The sequence below is a fragment of the Neoarius graeffei genome, chromosome 8 (genome assembly GCF_027579695.1).
Source record: "Neoarius graeffei isolate fNeoGra1 chromosome 8, fNeoGra1.pri, whole genome shotgun sequence".
Classification (NCBI taxonomy): domain Eukaryota; kingdom Metazoa; phylum Chordata; class Actinopteri; order Siluriformes; family Ariidae; genus Neoarius; species Neoarius graeffei.
The window spans coordinates 57,481,638-57,499,137 of NC_083576.1; positions in this window are offsets into that span (position 1 = coordinate 57,481,638).

The window sequence follows — 17,500 nt, forward strand, 5'->3', positions numbered from 1 at the left end:
CAAATTTGGCTGCACAGACGCGAAAGAGGATGTGTGCTCACATCTCGGCCGCCCTTTGGCAGATCTTAACGAAACTTGGTGGCATTATGACAGACACCACCAGAAAGGTCCCCAAAAAACGTGGACCAACTTGGCCGCTAGGGGGCGCTATAACTAGCAAAAATGAATTTTGGCTCATATCTCATGATGCGTTTGGGCTAAAAACAAAATTCCACGATCTCTGGAATCCTTGGTTCAAGCCGAATCCATCGCACCCTATCACGTCATATTCAGCCTTGAGGATTTTCCGCCATTTTGAATTTTGTTAAAATCAATGAAATTCTATGGCAACCCATAGAACCGTCAGACGAGAGGTTGAGAAATTTGGCACACTGATTCTAGGCTCGCTCAAGGTTCTTGTCAGCAAATTTCAACTCACCGCCTCAAACTCTCTAGCGCCACCAACAGGACAAAGTTGGAAGTACATTTCTGCTTGTTACTTTTGAACCGTACGGCTGATTGTCAAAATCTTAGTATTGCTGGAATCCATCGGTCAAACCGAATCCAACCTATCCTATCTCGTCATATTGCACCTGGTAGATTTTCCGCCATTTTGAAATTTGTTAAAATCATGTAAATTGCTACTCCTCCCTCAATTTTTGACCAAATTTGCCCAGACTTGGTTGATAGCATCATTGCACCAAGCCGCACAAAATTTATCCTCAGTCTTTTGAAATTTTTAAACTGTTTGGCCGCAGCAGCCAATGAAACTCAGCTGCGAAGATGTCAAACAGGATGTGAGCTCATATCTCGGCAGCCCTTTGACATTTCTTAACCAACCTTGGTGGGATTATGCCCCACCCCTCCGCAAGCTCTCCTACCAAATTTGGTGCACATTGGCCATTAGGGGGCGCTATAACTATACAAAATATATTTTGGCTCATATGTCATTGAGCTCATATGTCAGCAGTCTTCTAGCACACACACACACACACACACACATACACACCAAGTACACTTGAAGTAATTTCAGCCATCACAGTCAATCGAATTTGATGATGAAGCCGCCGAACAACAAATGACCTTGTATCTCAGTCAAACGATGGTATATCGACATGAAACTTCTTGTGTGTGCTCGTGACCATCTGTCTGGCCCAAATGCATTCTGCGAGCCTGACGACTAGGCTCATAGGCTGCTTGGCCCCCTCATTGCTGCTTGCAGCTATATTTATTGGGGGCCAAGCAGCGAAGCTGCGAAGGCACCCATAGTGATTCTATTGTTTCTTATTATTATTATTATTATTATTATTATTATTATTATTATTATTATTATTCAGTCCACTTCCGCCTCTGCAAGTCTATGGCAGCCCATAGAACCGTCTGGTAAAAAGTTGTGAAATTTGGCACACTGATTCTAGACACTCTCAACATTCCTCTCAGCAAATTTCAGGCCTCTACCTCAAACCCTCTAGCGCCACCAACAGCTCAAAGTCGCAGGTACATTTCTGCTTGTAACTTTTGAACCGTTGGTCTGATTTTCAAAAACTTGGTATCCCTGGAATCCTTGGGCCAAGACGAATCCAAGGCACCCCATGACGTCATTTTCCGCCATATACTTTTCCCGCCATTTTGAATTTTGTGAAAATCAATTCAAATGTTTCAACTCCCTCAATTTTTTACCAATTTCTCCCAAACTTGGAAGATAGCATAATTGGACTAACCTGCACAAAAGTTATACCCGGTGATTTGAATTTCACAAGCGTTTGGCCGTGGCAGCCAATCAAATTTGGCTGCGCAGACGCAAAACAGGAAGTGCACTCATATCTCGGTGGCCCTTTGGCCAATCTTGACGAAACTTGGTGGCATTATGCAAAACCCCTTCCCAAAGGGCCACAACAAATTTGGACCAAATTGGACGCTAGGGGGCGCTATAACTAGGAAAAATGCCTTTTGGCTCATATCTCATGATGCGTTTTGGCTAGAAAGAAAATTCAACTATCTCTGGAATCCATGGGTCAAGACGAATCCATCGCACCCTATGACGTCATATTCTGACTTGAGGATTTTCCGCCATTTTGAATTTTGTTAAAATCAATGAAATTCTATGGCAACGCATAGAACCATCTGACTAGAGGTTTTTAAACTTGGCAAACTGATTCTAGGCTGCCTCAAGGACCTTGTCACCAAATTTCAACTCACCACCTCAAACTCTCTAGCGCCACCAACAGGTCAAAGTTGCAGGTACATTTCTGCTTGTTACTTTTGAACCATACGTCTGATCATCAAAATCTTAGTATCGCTGGAATGCTTGTGTCACAGCGACTCCAACGCGCCCTGTCTCGTCATATTCCACCCAGTAGATTTTCCGCCATTTTGAATTATGTGAAAATCAATTAAAATGCTTCTCCTCCCTCAGTTTTTGAAGAATTTCTCCCAAGCTTGGTAGATGGCAACTGGGGACTAATCTGCACAAGAATCTTACCCGGTAATTAGAATTTCCTAAGCGTTTGGCTGTGGCAGCCAATCAAATTTGGCTTGCAGATGCAAAACAGGAAGTGTGCTCATTTCTCGGCCACCCTTTGGCCTATCTTAACGAAACTTGGTGGCTTTATGCAGCACCCCTCCCCAAAGGGCAACAAAAAATTTGGAACAAATTGGCTGCTAGGGGGCGCTATAACTAGGAAAAATGTCTTTTGGCTCATATCTCATGATGCGTTTTGGGTAGAAACAAAATTCCACTATCTCTGGAATCCATGGGTCAAGACGAATGCATCGCACCCTATGCCGTCATATTCTGACTTGAGGATTTTCCGCCATTTTGAATTTTGTTAAAATCAAAGAAATTCGATGGCAACCCATAGAACCGTATGACTAGAGGTTTTCAAATTTGGCAGACTGATTCTAGGCACCCTCAAGGGTCTTGTGACCAAATTTCAACTCACCACCTCAAACTCTCTAGCGCCACCAACAGGTCAAATTCGCAGGTACATTTCTGGTTGTTACTTTTGAACCATACGTCTGATCGTCAAAAGCTTAGTATCTCTGGAATGCTTGGGTCAAAATGAATCCAACGCGCCCTGTTTCGTCATATTGCACCTGGTAGATTTTCCGCCATTTTGAATTATGTGAAAATCAATTAAAATGCTACTCCTCCCTCAGTTTTTGACCATTTTCTCCCAAATTTGGTCCATAGCAACGGTGGAGGAAACTGCACAAGAATCTTACACGGATTTTCGAATTTCATAAGCGTTTGGCTGTGGCAGCCAATCAAATTTGGCTGCACAGACGTGAAAGAGGATGTGTGCTCACATCTCGGCCGCCCTTTGGCAGATCTTAACGAAACTTGGTGGCATTATGACAGACACCACCAGAAAGGTCCCCAAAAAACGTGGACCAACTTGGCCGCTAGGGGGCGCTATAACTAGCAAAAATGAATTTTGGCTCATATCTCATGATGCGTTTGGGCTAAAAACAAAATTCCATGATCTCTGGAATCCTTGGTTCAAGCCGAATCCATCGCACCCTATCACGTCATATTCAGCCTTGAGGATTTTCCGCCATTTTGAATTTTGTTAAAATCAATGAAATTCTATGGCAACCCATAGAACCGTCAGACGAGAGGTTGAGAAATTTGGCACACTGATTCTAGGCTCGCTCAAGGTTCTTGTCAGCAAATTTCAACTCACCGCCTCAAACTCTCTAGCGCCACCAACAGGACAAAGTTGGAAGTACATTTCTGCTTGTTACTTTTGAACCCTACGGCTGATTGTCAAAATCTTAGTATTGCTGGAATCCATCGGTCAAACCGAATCCAACCTATCCTATCTCGTCATATTGCACCTGGTAGATTTTCCGCCATTTTGAAATTTGTTAAAATCATGTAAATTGCTACTCCTCCCTCAATTTTTGACCAAATTTGCCCAGACTTGGTTGATAGCATCATTGCACCAAGCCGCACAAAATTTATCCTCAGTCTTTTGAAATTTTTAAACTGTTTGGCCGCAGCAGCCAATGAAACTCAGCTGCGAAGATGTCAAACAGGATGTGAGCTCATATCTCGGCAGCCCTTTGACATTTCTTAACCAACCTTGGTGGGATTATGCCCCACCCCTCCGCAAGCTCTCCTACCAAATTTGGTGCACATTGGCCATTAGGGGGCGCTATAACTATACAAAATATATTTTGGCTCATATGTCATTGAGCTCATATGTCAGCAGTCTTCTAGCACACACACACACACACACACACACACACACACACACACATACACACCAAGTACACTTGAAGTAATTTCAGCCATCACAGTCAATCGAATTTGATGATGAAGCCGCCGAACAACAAATGACCTTGTATCTCAGTCAAACGATGGTATATCGACATGAAACTTCTTGTGTGTGCTCGTGACCATCTGTCTGGCCCAAATGCATTCTGCGAGCCTGACGACTAGGCTCATAGGCTGCTTGGCCCCCTCATTGCTGCTTGCAGCTATATTTATTGGGGGCCAAGCAGCGAAGCTGCGAAGGCACCCATAGTGATTCTATTGTTTCTTATTATTATTATTATTATTATTATTATTATTATTATTATTATTATTCAGTCCACTTCCGCCTCTGCAAGTCTATGGCAGCCCATAGAACCGTCTGGTAAAAAGTTGTGAAATTTGGCAGACTGATTCTAGACACTCTCAACATTCCTCTCAGCAAATTTCAGGCCTCTACCTCAAACCCTCTAGCGCCACCAACAGCTCAAAGTCGCAGGTACATTTCTGCTTGTAACTTTTGAACCGTTGGTCTGATTTTCAAAAACTTGGTATCCCTGGAATCCTTGGGCCACGACGAATCCAAGGCACCCCATGACGTCATTTTCCGCCATATACTTTTCCCGCCATTTTGAATTTTGTGAAAATCAATTAAAATGTTTCAACTCCCTCAATTTTTTACCAATTTCTCCCAAACTTGGAAGATAGCATAATTGGACTAACCTGCACAAAAGTTATACCCGGTGATTTGAATTTCACAAGCGTTTGGCCGTGGCAGCCAATCAAATTTGGCTGCGCAGACGCAAAACAGGAAGTGCACTCATATCTCGGTGGCCCTTTGGCCAATCTTGACGAAACTTGGTGGCATTATGCAAAACCCCTTCCCAAAGGGCCACAACAAATTTGGACCAAATTGGACGCTAGGGGGCGCTATAACTAGGAAAAATGCCTTTTGGCTCATATCTCATGATGCGTTTTGGCTAGAAAGAAAATTCAACTATCGCTGGAATCCATGGGTCAAGACGAATCCATCGCACCCTATGACGTCATATTCTGCCTTGAGGATTTTCCGCCATTTTGAATTTTGTTAAAATCAATGAAATTCTATGGCAACGCATAGAACCATCTGACTAGAGGTTTTTAAACTTGGCAAACTGATTCTAGGCTGCCTCAAGGATCTTGTCACCAAATTTCAACTCACCACCTCAAACTCTCTAGCGCCACCAACAGGTCAAAGTTGCAGGTACATTTCTGCTTGTTACTTTTGAACCATACGTCTGATCATCAAAATCTTAGTATCGCTGGAATGCTTGTGTCACAGCGACTCCAACGCGCCCTGTCTCGTCATATTCCACCCAGTAGATTTTCCGCCATTTTGAATTATGTGAAAATCAATTAAAATGCTTCTCCTCCCTCAATTTTTGAACAATTTCTCCCAAGCTTGGTAGATGGCAACTGGGGACTAATCTGCACAAGAATCTTACCCGGTAATTAGAATTTCCTAAGCGTTTGGCTGTGGCAGCCAATCAAATTTGGCTTGCAGATGCAAAACAGGAAGTGTGCTCATTTCTCGGCCACCCTTTGGCCTATCTTAACGAAACTTGGTGGCTTTATGCAGCACCCCTCCCCAAAGGGCAACAAAAAATTTGGAACAAATTGGCTGCTAGGGGGCGCTATAACTAGCAAAAATGTCTTTTGGCTCATATCTCATGATGCGTTTTGGGTAGAAACAAAATTCCACTATCTCTGGAATCCATGGGTCAAGACGAATGCATCGCACCCTATGCCGTCATATTCTGACTTGAGGATTTTCCGCCATTTTGAATTTTGTTAAAATCAAAGAAATTCGATGGCAACCCATAGAACCGTATGACTAGAGGTTTTCAAATTTGGCAGACTGATTCTAGGCACCCTCAAGGGTCTTGTGACCAAATTTCAACTCACCACCTCAAACTCTCTAGCGCCACCAACAGGTCAAATTCGCAGGTACATTTCTGGTTGTTACTTTTGAACCATACGTCTGATCGTCAAAAGCTTAGTATCTCTGGAATGCTTGGGTCAAAATGAATCCAACGCGCCCTGTTTCGTCATATTGCACCTGGTAGATTTTCCGCCATTTTGAATTATGTGAAAATCAATTAAAATGCTACTCCTCCCTCAGTTTTTGACCATTTTCTCCCAAATTTGGTCCATAGCAACGGTGGAGGAAAGTGCACAAGAATCTTACACGGATTTTCGAATTTCATAAGCGTTTGGCTGTGGCAGCCAATCAAATTTGGCTGCACAGACGCGAAAGAGGATGTGTGCTCACATCTCGGCCGCCCTTTGGCAGATCTTAACAAAACTTGGTGGCATTATGACAGACACCACCAGAAAGGTCCCCAAAAAACGTGGACCAACTTGGCCGCTAGGGGGCGCTATAACTAGCAAAAATGAATTTTGGCTCATATCTCATGATGCGTTTGGGCTAAAAACAAAATTCCACGATCTCTGGAATCCTTGGTTCAAGCCGAATCCATCGCACCCTATCACGTCATATTCAGCCTTGAGGATTTTCCGCCATTTTGAATTTTGTTAAAATCAATGAAATTCTATGGCAACCCATAGAACCGTCAGACGAGAGGTTGAGAAATTTGGCACACTGATTCTAGGCTCGCTCAAGGTTCTTGTCAGCAAATTTCAACTCACCGCCTCAAACTCTCTAGCGCCACCAACAGGACAAAGTTGGAAGTACATTTCTGCTTGTTACTTTTGAACCGTACGGCTGATTGTCAAAATCTTAGTATTGCTGGAATCCATCGGTCAAACCGAATCCAACCTATCCTATCTCGTCATATTGCACCTGGTAGATTTTCCGCCATTTTGAAATTTGTTAAAATCATGTAAATTGCTACTCCTCCCTCAATTTTTGACCAAATTTGCCCAGACTTGGTTGATAGCATCATTGCACCAAGCCGCACAAAATTTATCCTCAGTCTTTTGAAATTTTTAAACTGTTTGGCCGCAGCAGCCAATGAAACTCAGCTGCGAAGATGTCAAACAGGATGTGAGCTCATATCTCGGCAGCCCTTTGACATTTCTTAACCAACCTTGGTGGGATTATGCCCCACCCCTCCGCAAGCTGTCCTACCAAATTTGGTGCACATTGGCCATTAGGGGGCGCTATAACTATACAAAATATATTTTGGCTCATATGTCATTGAGCTCATATGTCAGCAGTCTTCTAGCACACACACACACACACACACACATACACACCAAGTACACTTGAAGTAATTTCAGCCATCACAGTCAATCGAATTTGATGATGAAGCCGCCGAACAACAAATGACCTTGTATCTCAGTCAAACGATGGTATATCGACATGAAACTTCTTGTGTGTGCTCGTGACCATCTGTCTGGCCCAAATGCATTCTGCGAGCCTGACGACTAGGCTCATAGGCTGCTTGGCCCCCTCATTGCTGCTTGCAGCTATATTTATTGGGGGCCAAGCAGCGAAGCTGCGAAGGCACCCATAGTGATTCTATTGTTTCTTATTATTATTATTATTATTATTATTATTATTATTATTGGGGGCCAAGCAGCGAAGCTGCGAAGGCACCCATAGTGATTCTATTGTTTCTTATTATTATTATTCAGTCCACTTCCGCCTCTGCAAGTCTATGGCAGCCCATAGAACCGTCTGGTAAAAAGTTGTGAAATTTGGCACACTGATTCTAGACACTCTCAACATTCCTCTCAGCAAATTTCAGGCCTCTACCTCAAACCCTCTAGCGCCACCAGCAGGTCAAAGTCGCAGATACATTTCTGCTTGTAACTTTTGAACCGTTGGTCTGATTTTCAAAAACTTGGTATCCCTGGAATCCTTGGGCCAAGACGAATCCAACGCACCCCATGACGTCATTTTCCGCCCATATAGTTTTCCCGCCATTTTGAATTTTGTGAAAATCAATTAAAATGTTTCAACTCCCTCAATTTTTTACCAATTTCTCCCAAACTTGGAAGATAGCATAATTGGACCAACCTGCACAAAAGTTATACCCAGTGATTTGAATTTCACAAGCGTTTGCCCGTGGCAGCCAATCAAATTTGGCTGCGCAGATGCCAAACAGGAAGTGTGCTCATATCTCGGCCGCCCTTTGGAGTATCTTAACGAAACTTGGTGGCATTATGCCCCACCCATCCAAAAAGGGCCACAAAAAATTTGGAACAAATTGGCTGCTAGGGGGCGCTATAACTAGGAAAAATGACTTTTGGCTCATATCTCATGATGCCTTTTGGGTAGAAACAAAATTCCACTGCCTCTGGAATCCTTGCGTCAAGTCGAAACTATCGCACCCTATGACGTCATATTCTGACTTGAGGTTTTTCCACCATTTTGAATTTTGTTAAAATCAATGAAATTCGATGGCAACCCATAGAACCATATGACTAGAGGTTTTCAAATTTGGCAGCCTGATTCTACGCTCCCTCAAGGGTCTTGTCGCCAAGTTTCAACTCACCACCTCAAACTCTCTAGCGCCACCAACAGGTCAAATTCGCAGGTACATTTCTGCTTGTAACTTTTGAACCGTTGGTCTGATTTTCAAAAACTTGGTAGCCCTGGAATCCTTGGGCCAAGCCGAATCCAACGCACCCCATGACGTCATTTCCGCCCATATATTTTTCCCGCCATTTTGAATTTTGTGAAAATCAATTAAAATGTTTCAACTCCCTCAATTTTTTACCAATTTCTCCCAAACTTGGAAGATAGCATAATTGGACCAACCTGCATAAAAGTTATACCCGGTGATTTGAATTTCACAAGCGTTTGGCCGTGGCAGCCAATCAAATTTGGCTGCAAAGACGCGAAACAGGAAGTGTGCTCATTTCTCGGCGGCCCTTTGGCCTATCTTAACGAAACTTGGTGGGATTATGCGCTACCCCTTCTCAAAGGGCCACAAAAAAGTTGGAACAAATTGGCCGCTAGGGGGCGCTATAACTAGGAAAAATGTCTTTTGGCTCATATCTCATGATGCGTTTGGCCTAGAAACAAAATTCCACTATGTCAGGAATTCTTGGCTGACGACGAATCCATCGCAACCTATGACGTCATATTCTGCCTTGAGGATTTTCCGCCATTTTGAATTTTGTTAAAATCAATGAAATTCTATGGCAACGCATAGAACCGTCTGACTAGAGGTTTTTAAACTTGGCACACTGATTCTAGGCTGCCTCAAGGATCATGTCACCAACTTTCAACTCAACACCTCAAACTCTCTAGCGCCACCAACAGGTCAAAATCACATGTACATTTCTGCATGTTACTTTTGAACAATACGTCTGATCATCAAATTCTTAGTATCGCTGGGATGCTTGGCGCAAAAGGAATCCAACGCGCCCTGTCTCGTCATATTCCACCCAGTAGATTTTCCGCCATTTTGAATTATGTGAAAATCAATTAAAATGCTTCTCCTCCCTCAATTTTTGAACAATTTCTCCCAAACTTGGTAGATGGCAACTGGGGACTAAGCTGCATACAAAACTTACCCGGTTTTTAGAATTTCCTAAGCGTTTGGCCGTGGCAGCCAATCAAAATTGGAAGGCAGATGCAAAACAGGAAGTGTGCTCATTTCTCGGCCACCCTTTGGCGTATCTTAACGAAACTTGGTGGCATTATGCACCACGCCTCCCCAAAGGGCAGCAAAAAATTTGGAACAAATTGGCTGCTAGGGGGCGCTATAACTGGGAAAATGTCTTTTGGCTCATATCTCATGATGCGTTTTGGGTAGAAACAAAATTCCATTATCTCTGGAATCCATGCGTCAAGACGAATCCATCGCACCCTATGACGTCATATTCTGACTTGAGGTTTTTCCACCATTTTGAATTTTGTTAAAATCAATCAAATTCGATGGCAACCCATAGAACCATATGACTAGAGGTTTTCAAATTTGGCAGCCTGATTCTACGCTCCCTCAAGGGTCTTGTCGCCAAGTTTCAACTCACCACCTCAAACTCTCGAGCGCCACCAACAGGTCAAATTCGCAGGTACATTTCTGGTTGTTACTTTTGAACCATACGTCTGATCGTCAAAATCATAGGATCTCTGGAATGCCTTGGTGACATCGAATCCAACGCGCCCTGTCTCGTCATATTGCACCTGGTAGATTTTCCGCCATTTTGAATTATGTGAAAATCTATTAAAATGCTTCTTCTCCCTCAGTTTTTAACCAATTTCTCCCAAGCTTGGTAGATAGTAACTGTGGACGAAGCTGCAGAAGAATCTTACACGGATTTATGAATTTCATAAGCGTTTGGCCGTGGCAGCCAATCAAATTTGGCTCCTCAGACGCAAAAGAGGATGTGTGCTCACATCTCGGCCGCCCTTTGGCAGATCTTAATGAAACTTGGTGGCCTTTTGCCAGACGCCACCAGAAAGGTCCCCAAAAAACTTGGAACAACTTGGCAGCTAGGGGGCGCTATAACTAGGAAAAATTACTTTTGGCTCATATCTCATGATCTGTTTGGGCTAGAATCAAAATTCCACTATCTCTGGAATCCTTGGCTCAAGCCGAATCCATCGCAGCCTATGACGTCATATTTAGCCTTTACGATTTTCCGCCATTTTGAATTTTGTAAAAATCAATTAAAATGCTTCTCCTCCCTCAATTTTTCACCAATTTCTCCCAAACTTGGTAGATAGCAACTTTGGACTAAGCTGCACAAGGGCATTACCTGGCCCAAGTACATTCTGCTGGCCTTCCGACTAGGCTCATATGTTGCTTGGCCCCCACATTGCTGCTTGCAGCTATATTTGGGGGCCAAGCAGCAAAGCTGCGAAGGCACCCATAGTGATTCTATTGTTTCTTATTATTATTATTATTATTATTATTATTATTATTATTATTATTATTATTCAGTCCACTTCCGCCTCTGCAAGTCTATGGCAGCCCATAGAACCGTCTGGTAAAAAGTTGTGAAATTTGGCACACTGATTCTAGACACTCTCAACATTCCTCTCACCAAATTTCAGGCCTCTACCTCAAACCCGTTAGCGCCACCAACAGGTCAAAGTCCCAGGTACATTTCTGCTTGTAACTTTTGAACCGTTGGTCTGATTTTCAAAAACTTGGTATTGCTGGAATCCTTGGGCCAAGACGAATCCAAAGCACCCCATGACGTCATTTCCCGACCATATATTTTTCCCGCCATTTTGAATTTTGTGAAAATCAATTAAAATGTTTCAACTCCCTCAATTTTTTACCAATTTCTCCCAATCTTGGAAGATAGCATAATTGGACCAACCTGCACAAAATTTATACCCGGTGATTTGAATTTCACAAGCGTTTGGCCGTGGCAGCCAATCAAACTTGGCTGCAAAGATGCGAAACAGGAAGTGTGCTCATTTCTCGGCCACCCTTTGGCGTATCTTAACGAAACTTGGTGCCTTTATGCAGCACCCCTCCCGAAAGGGCCCCAAAAAATTTGGAACAAATTGGCTGCTAGGGGGCGCTATAACTAGGAAAAATGTCTTTTGGCTCATATCTCATGACTCGTTTTGGCTAGAAACAAAATTCCACTATGGCAGGAATCCTTGGCTCAACACGAATCCATCGCACCCTATGACGTCATATTCTGCCTTGAGGATTTTCCGCCATTTTGAATTTTGTTAAAATCAGTGAAATTCTATGGCAACGCATAGAACCGTCTGACTAGAGGTTTTTAAACTTGGCACACTGATTCTAGGCTCCCTCAAGGATCTTGTCACCAAATTTCAACTCAGCACCTCAAACTCTCTAGCGCCACCAACAGGTCAAAGTTGCAAGTACACTGCTGCTTGTTACTTTTGAACCATACATCTGATCATCAAAATCTTAGTATGCTTGGAATGCTTGGGTCAAAAGGAATCCAACGCACCCTGTCTCGTCATATTCCACCCAGGAGATTTTCCGCCATTTTGAATTATGTGAAAATCAATTAAAATGCTTCTCCTCCCACAATTTTTGAAGAATTTCTCCCAAACTTGGTAGATGGCAACTGGGGACTAAGCTGCACAAGAAACATACCCGGTTTTTAGAATTTCTTAAGCGTTTGGCCGTGGCAGCCAATCAAATTTGGCTGGCAGATGCAAGACAGGAAGTGTGCTCATTTCTCGGCGAACCTTTGGCGTATCTTAACGAAACTTGGTGGCTTTATGCAACACCCCTCCCCAAAGGGCAGCAAAAAATTTGGAGCAAATTGGCTGCTAGGGGGCGCTATAACTAGGAAAAATGTCTTTTGGCTCATATCTCATGATGCGTTTTGCCTAGAAACAAAATTCCACTATCTCAGGAATCCTTGGCTCAAGCCGAATCCACCGCACCCTATGACGTCATATTCTGCCTTGAGGATTTTCCACCATTTTGAATTTTGTTAAAATCAATGAAATTCTATGGCAATGCATAGAACCGTCTGACTAGAGGTTTTTAAACTTGGCACACTGATTCTAGGCTCCCTCAAGGATCTTGTCACCAAATTTCAACTCAGCACCTCAAACTCTCTAGCGCCACCAACAGGTCAAAATTGCAGGTACATTTCTGCTTGTTACTTTTGAACCATACGTCTGATCATCAAATTCTTAGTGTGGCTGGAATGCTTGGGTCAAAAGGAATCCAATGGGCCCTGTCTCCTCATATTCCACCCAGTAGATTTTCCGCCATTTTGAATTATGTGAAAATCAATTAAAATGCTTCTCCTCCCTCAATTTTTGGAAAATTTCTCCCAAACGTGGTACATGGCAACTGGGGCCTAAGCTGCACAAGAAATATGCCCGCTTTTTAGAATTTCTTAAGCGTTTGGCCGTGGCAGCCAATCAAATTTGGCTGGCATATGCAAAACAGGAAGTTTGCTCATTTCTCAGCCACCCTTTGGCGTATCTTAACGAAACTGGGTGGCTTTATGCAGCACCCCTCCCCAAAGGGCAGCAAAAAAATTGGAACAAATTGGCTGCTAGGGGGCGCTATAACTAGGAAAAATGTCTTTAGGCTCATATCTCATGATGCGTTTTGGCTAGAAACAAAATTCCACTATGTCAGGAATCCTTGGCTCAAGACGAACTCATCGCACCCTATGACGTCATATTCTGCCTTGAGGATTTTCCGCCATTTTGAATTTTGTTAAAATCAATGAAATTCAATGGCAACGCATAGAACCGTCTGACTAGAGGTTTTTAAACTTGGCATACTGATTCTAGGCTGCCTCAAGGATCTTGTCACCAAATTTCAACTCAGCACCTCAAAAACTCTAGCGCCACCAACAGGTCAAAGTCGCAGGTACATTTCTGCTTGTTACTTTTGAAACATTCGTCTGATCATCAAAATCTTAGTATCTCTAGAATGCTTGGGTCACAAGGAATCCAACGCGCCCTGTCTCGTCATATTCTACCCAGTAGATTTTCCGGCATTTTGAATTATGTGAAAATCAATTAAAATGCTTCTCCTCCCTCAGTTTTTGACCAATTTCTCCCAAACTTGGTAGATAGCAACTCTGGAGGAGCCTACACAAGTATCTTACACGGATTTTTGAATTTCATAAACGTTTGGCCGTGGCAACCAATCAAATTTGGCTGAGCATATGCGAACCAGGAAGTGTGCTCATATCTCGGCCGCCCTTTGGCGTATCTAAATGAAACTTGGTGGCATTGTGCAAGACCTCTCCAAAAAGGGCCCCAACAAATTTGGAACACATTGGCGGCAAGGGGGCGCTATAACAAGGAAAAATGTCTTTTTGCTCATATCTCATGATGCGTTTTGGGTAGAAACAAAATTCCACTATCGCTGGAATCCTTGGGTCAAGCCGAATCCATCACAACCTATGAGGTCATATTCAGACTTGAGGATTTTCCGCCATTTTGAATTTCGTGAAAATCAATTAAAATGCTTCTCCTACCTCAATTTTTGACCAATTTCTCCCAAACTTGGTACATCGCAACTTTGCACTAGGCTGCACAAGGGCATTACATGGCGCAAATGCCTTCTACTGGCCTGACATCTCGTCTCATATGCTGCTTGGCCCCCACATTGCTGCTTGCAGCTATATTTATTATTATTATTCAGTCCACTTCCGCCTCTGCAAGTCTATGGCAGCCCATAGAACCGTCTGGTAAAAAGTTGTGAAATTTGGCACACTGATTCTAGAAACTCTCAACATTCCTCTCAGCAAATTTCAGGCCTCTACCTCAAACCGTCTAGCGCCACCAACAGCTCAAAGTCGCAGGTACATTTCTGCTTGTAACTTTTGAACCGTTGGGCTGATTTTCAAAAACTTGGTATCCCTGGAATCCTTGGGCCAAGACGAATCCAAGGCACCCCATGACGTCATTTTCCGCCATATACTTTTCCCGCCATTTTGAATTTTGTGAAAATCAATTAAAATGTTTCAACTCCCTCAATTTTTTACCAATTTCTCCCAAACTTGGAAGATAGCATAATTGGACTAACCTGCACAAAAGTTATACCCGGTGATTTGAATTTCACAAGCGTTTGGCCGTGGCAGCCAATCAAATTTGGCTGCGCAGACGCAAAACAGGAAGTGCACTCATATCTCGGTGGCCCTTTGGCCAATCTTGACGAAACTTGGTGGCATTATGCAAAACCCCTTCCCAAAGGGCCACAACAAATTTGGACCAAATTGGACTCTAGGGGGCGCTATAACTAGGAAAAATGCCTTTTGGCTCATATCTCATGATGCGTTTTGGCTAGAAAGAAAATTCAACTATCTCTGGAATCCATGGGTCAAGACGAATCCATCGCACCCTATGACGTCATATTCTGTCTTGAGGATTTTCCGCCATTTTGAATTTTGTTAAAATCAATGAAATTCTATGGCAACGCATAGAACCATCTGACTAGAGGTTTTTAAACTTGGCAAACTGATTCTAGGCTGCCTCAAGGATCTTGTCACCAAATTTCAACTCACCACCTCAAACTCTCTAGCGCCACCAACAGGTCAAAGTTGCAGGTACATTTCTGCTTGTTACTTTTGAACCATACGTCTGATCATCAAAATCTTAGTATCGCTGGAATGCTTGTGTCACAGCGACTCCAACGCGCCCTGTCTCGTCATATTCCACCCAGTAGATTTTCCGCCATTTTGAATTATGTGAAAATCAATTAAAATGCTTCTCCTCCCTCAATTTTTGAACAATTTCTCCCAAGCTTGGTAGATGGCAACTGGGGACTAATCTGCACAAGAATCTTACCCGGTAATTAGAATTTCCTAAGCGTTTGGCTGTGGCAGCCAATCAAATTTGGCTTGCAGATGCAAAACAGGAAGTGTGCTCATTTCTCGGCCACCCTTTGGCCTATCTTAACGAAACTTGGTGGCTTTATGCAGCACCCCTCCCCAAAGGGCAACAAAAAATTTGGAACAAATTGGCCGCTAGGGGGCGCTATAACTAGGAAAAATGTCTTTTGGCTCATATCTCATGATGCGTTTTGGGTAGAAACAAAATTCCACTATCTCTGGAATCCATGGGTCAAGACGAATGCATCGCACCCTATGCCGTCATATTCTGACTTGAGGATTTTCCGCCATTTTGAATTTTGTTAAAATCAAAGAAATTCGATGGCAACCCATAGAACCGTATGACTAGAGGTTTTCAAATTTGGCAGACTGATTCTAGGCACCCTCAAGGGTCTTTTGACCAAATTTCAACTCACCACCTCAAACTCTCTAGCGCCACCAACAGGTCAAATTCGCAGGTACATTTCTGGTTGTTACTTTTGAACCATACGTCTGATCGTCAAAAGCTTAGTATCTCTGGAATGCTTGGGTCAAAATGAATCCAACGCGCCCTGTTTCGTCATATTGCACCTGGTAGATTTTCCGCCATTTTGAATTATGTGAAAATCAATTAAAATGCTACTCCTCCCTCAGTTTTTGACCATTTTCTCCCAAATTTGGTCCATAGCAACGGTGGAGGAAACTGCACAAGAATCTTACACGGATTATCGAATTTCGTAAGCGTTTGGCTGTGGCAGCCAATCAAATTTGGCTGCACAGACGCGAAAGAGGATGTGTGCTCACATCTCGGCCGCCCTTTGGCAGATCTTAACGAAACTTGGTGGCATTATGACAGACACCACCAGAAAGGTCCCCAAAAAACGTGGACCAACTTGGCCGCTAGGGGGCGCTATAACTAGCAAAAATGAATTTTGGCTCATATCTCATGATGCGTTTGGGCTAAAAACAAAATTCCACGATCGCTGGAATCCTTGGTTCAAGCCGAATCCATCGCACCCTATCCCGTCATATTCAGCCTTGAGGATTTTCCGCCATTTTGAATTTTGTTAAAATCAATGAAATTCTATGGCAACCCATAGAACCGTCAGACGAGAGGTTGAGAAATTTGGCACACTGATTCTAGGCTCGCTCAAGGTTCTTGTCAGCAAATTTCAACTCACCGCCTCAAACTCTCTAGCGCCACCAACAGGACAAAGTTGGAAGTACATTTCTGCTTGTTACTTTTGAACCGTACGGCTGATTGTCAAAATCTTAGTATTGCTGGAATCCATCGGTCAAACCGAATCCAACCTATCCTATCTCGTCATATTGCACCTGGTAGATTTTCCGCCATTTTGAAATTTGTTAAAATCATGTAAATTGCTACTCGTCCCTCAATTTTTGACCAAATTTGCCCAGACTTGGTTGATAGCATCATTGCACCAAGCCGCACAAAATTTATCCTCAGTCTTTTGAAATTTTTAAACTGTTTGGCCGCAGCAGCCAATGAAACTCAGCTGCGAAGATGTCAAACAGGATGTGAGCTCATATCTCGGCAGCCCTTTGACATTTCTTAACCAACCTTGGTGGGATTATGCCCCACCCCTCCGCAAGCTCTCCTACCAAATTTGGTGCACATTGGCCATTAGGGGGCGCTATAACTATACAAAATATATTTTGGCTCATATGTCATTGAGCTCATATGTCAGCAGTCTTCTAGCACACACACACACACACACACACACACACACACATACACACCAAGTACACTTGAAGTAATTTCAGCCATCACAGTCAATCGAATTTGATGATGAAGCCGCCGAACAACAAATGACCTTGTATCTCAGTCAAACGATGGTATATCGACATGAAACTTCTTGTGTGTGCTCGTGACCATCTGTCTGGCCCAAATGCATTCTGCGAGCCTGACGACTAGGCTCATAGGCTGCTTGGCCCCCTCATTGCTGCTTGCAGCTATATTTATTATTATTATTCAGTCCACTTCCGCCTCTGCAAGTC